Source organism: Callorhinus ursinus, unplaced genomic scaffold (assembly GCF_003265705.2).
Source record: "Callorhinus ursinus isolate GAN/ISIS: 27379988/994484 unplaced genomic scaffold, GSC_fseal_2.0 scaffold3, whole genome shotgun sequence".
NCBI classification, from domain to species: domain Eukaryota; kingdom Metazoa; phylum Chordata; class Mammalia; order Carnivora; family Otariidae; genus Callorhinus; species Callorhinus ursinus.
In genome coordinates, this window is record NW_027397065.1 from 138,501 (window position 1) to 142,625 (window position 4,125).

The window sequence follows — 4,125 nt, forward strand, 5'->3', positions numbered from 1 at the left end:
AGGCAGCCTGCAGTGGACCCTGGCAGGAGGGGAGAGAAAAGGAAGCGGAAGACAAGCTGCTCTACCCTGTGGGCCCAGAGGAGACGAGCGGCTCGGTGCAGATCGGGAAGCTGTGCTTCAAAGGCCTAGCACGGGAGCTCTTAGCCCCAGCTGGCCGTTAGAATGATGTGGTACTTTTGAAAATGCAGATGTCTGGGCTATACCCAGGCTAATTTGGATTAGGATTTCTGGAGGTGCGCACAGTCATTGGTCTTTTTTTAAAAGGATCCTTAGGATCCTAGGTGATCCTAAGACACAGGTAAGATTGAAAACCTTTGGCCTTGGGCTCCCTGCTGGGTGTAGAGTCTACTTTAAAAAATAAAAATAAAAACAGAAATAAAATTGATTTTGATAATACTGACCTTCTCCTCCCCCCTCCCCCGCCCCCGTCCCGGTAATCTCTACATCCAGCGTGGGGCTTGAACTCATGACCCTGAGATCAAGAGTTACATGCTCTTCTGACTGAGTCAGTTAGGTGTCCCTGATATCCTAATCTTATATCCTACAACCTTGCTGTATTCACTCACAAGGTTTTGTAACCTTTTCAGAGATTAGGATTTTCTTCACAATCATGTTATCTGTTTAAAAAGATGGTGTGATTTTTCCTTTCATGTCAGTATGTCTTTAATTTCCATTTCTTGCCTTTTGCCACACCTAGGACCGTTAGAAAAGATGTTAAGTAGAAATGGTGAAAGTGCACATCCTTGCTTGTTCCTGATCTTAGGAGGAAAGAAATCAGTCTTTTTACCAGTATGACATTAGCTGTAGATTTTGAATAGTATGCCCCCAATCAGGCTGAAGAAGTTCCCAGCTGTTCCTCCTTTGCTGAGAGATGGGTTGTTGTTGTTGTTATTGTTTTTAATAATGGTTGAATGCTGAATTTTGACAGATTTTTTTATATTCATATGGTTTTTCTTTTTTAATTGTTCAATATGGTGAAGAAGTAGTTGATTTTTAAAATGTTAAATAAACACTGAACCATCTCCCTGCATTCCTGGCATAAACTCTACTTCGTCATGATGTATTAACTCCTGTTTATCCCATTCAGTGTATTTTTTATCCAAACACTGTATTTTTCATTTCTGAAGCTTGATTTGGCTCTTTTTGTTTCCCATTTTCCCCCCTCATCATTCTCATGCTTTCTTCTACCTTCTTGAGTATATGGGGTGTGTTTATAACAGTTGTTTCGGTGTCCTGGTCTACTAATTTTGAAATTTGTGTCATTTCTGGCTCTGCTCTTACTGTTTGCATATTCTCTTTCCTATGAGCCACATTTGCCTGCTTCTCTGCCGTTTTTGGTTAGATGCCAGATATTGTGGATTTTACCTTTTGGGCTCGTTGTTCTTGTTTGTTGTATTCCCTTAAGTATTTCCTACTTTGTTCTGGAAACTAGTTAAGTAAATTGAAAATGTTTGATCCATGTGAGACTTGCTTTTAAGCTTTTTTAGGTAGGTCCAGAACAGCTTTTAGTGTCGGCTAATATGGCCCACCCATCAGAGTACTCTCCTTCATACATTCTGACTTCTGAGAACTGGTGTAAGCACTGGGGATCTTTCCTCCTGCTGCTTTCAGGGGGTTATTTTTCTGGCCTTAGTCATATTCTCACATGACACGAGCTAGTCGGAACTCAGCTAAATACTGGAGGGGAGCCTTTTGCAAATTCAGAGCTCTCTCTTTGAGCAACTGTCTCCTGCCCAGCATTCTATCCAGTGTATTCTAGCCACTGCTTCTCTGAACTCTTGAGTCTTGTCTCTTCAAGTCCGTGAGGCCCCCAGGCCTTCTTTGGGTTCTCACTCACAGTGCTGCGGCCTGGCTACTCTCTTTAGGCTGCAAACTGAGGCACTTACAGGGCTCATCTTATTTGCTTCCTTCATCCAAGAATCACAGTCCTTTACTGCCTATTGTCCCGTGTCTGGAAACCACCGTTTTGGTGTGGGTACATTTTGTCCTATTATCTAGTTGTTGAAGGCAAGAAGTAGAAGTTCTGTCCCATGTTCTTGAGAAGTTATTTGACAGTTGCTCACAGATGAGGAAGAGTTGATGTTGCTGAGATTTCTACGAAGTAAACTTTTTTTTTTTTTTGGTGGGCACTTTAGCCCTCATGTCGGAGAGACCGTAAAGGAGCTGTACCAGGCTCGGCGGGCCCTGGAGTATTGATGTCCTACCTACCTGACACCCAACACCACAGACAGTTTATATTGACTCTAAGTCCCATTAGAGTCTTAAAGCAAGTCTTTGGGGTAGGACATGTGTTTTCTACTAACGAGAACAAATCTTCCTTCCACAAGATCATCCAGAGAGGAGGTTGATGCTATGACAAGAAATGACAACTGGAGAGGAAAAGCTTGGATTGAAGGGAAGAAGAAGCTCTTTCTGAAGCAGGGAACTCCTGAGTTAGTCTCCATGTTAACATGTGCTTTCTCTGTTTTCTCCCCTACAGTTCTCTGTTGTTTTGAGGGAACTTAAAGAAAGGACCTATTCCATGCTTACAATGGATTGGCAAAGGTGGGTGGTGCTTCCCCTGCCAATCTCCATTCCCGTTGGCCAGAATTGCAGGAAGGAGACTGATTCTAGCTTCAAGGGGATAATAGACAAAAGGCTGGCAACCCTGTGAGGAGGATGGAGGAGGATACCATGTGCAGACCTCTTTGTGAACCTTCAGAGTGGCCTCCTCGCAATAATAAGGAAACATTTTGAGATGGCAAAGTTTCCACAGTCAACCAGATGGGGGCATGGAAGCATGATAGGTAGTCTAAATATTAATGGACCTGTTCCTTATTTACCATCTCTGACTGTTGGTGCCTAAATAGTCTCACACTTCACACACACACACACACACACACACACACACACACACACACACACTGCTAGGTAAACTGACCCAGGTACATACTGCTAGGTAAACTGACCCAGTGCACAGGGATATCCTTTAGGCTGACTGAAGTCAAAATGCCTTCCCCAATACACAAAACACACACACATAGACACTCAGATATGCAAGCCAAAGGTTTTCTTTCTTTTTTTCTTTCCTTTCTTTCTTTTTTTCTTTTTTTTTTTTAAGATTTATTTAAGAGAGAGTGTGCTCGCATATGCGTGCATGAGTGCAAGAGCAGGGGGCGGGGTGTGAGGTTGGGGAGGGGGAGAACGGCAGAGGGAGAGAATCTCAAGGAGACTCCCTGCTAAGTGCAGATCCTGTCACAGGCTCTATCTCATGACCCTGAGATCATGACCTGAGCCGAAATCAAGAGTCAGATCCTTAACCAACTGAGCTACCTAGGAACCTCCAAATCAGTTTTATTTCTATACAACTATCACTGAACAACCAGAAAATCAATCAAAACATATCATTTATTATTTGTTGTGGACTGAATGCTTGTGTCCCCCCAGAATTCATGTGTTGAAATCTAACCCCCAACGTGATGGTATTTGGAGGTGGGGCTTTTGGGAGGTAATTGGGCTGTGGGTGTGCAGCCTTCATGAATGGGATTTGTGTCCTTATAAGGTGATAAAAGGGACCAGAGCTCATTCTCTCCCTCTCTCTGCCATGTGAGGATACAAAAAGTCCGTCATCTGTAATTGGGAAGAGTGCTCTTACCCAACCATGCTAGCACCATGATGTTGTTGGACTTCTAGCCTCCACAACTGTGAGAAATAAATTTTTGTTGTTCATAAACCACCCAGTTTATGGTATTTTGCTACAGCAGCCTGAGCTAAGATACTTGCATCAAAAAAATATGAAGTGCGTAGAGATAAATTAGGTAAGAGTTGTGCAAGACCCATACACTGAAAACTACAAAATACTGCAGACAGAAATGAAAGAAAACCTAAACAAATGGAGAGATAGACCATGTTCATGGATCAGAGGACTCCGTATTGTTAAGATAATAGTTCATCCCAAATTGACCTATAGATTCAACCCAGTCCCCATGTAATTCCAACAAGACTTTTTTTTTTTTGGTAGAAATATATAAGCTGAATCTAAAATTTATATAGAATTGCAAAAGATTTATAATAGCCAAAACAATTTTGAAAATGAAGAACCAAGGTGAAAATCATAAATGACTTGATTTTAAATTTTTAGAAAGT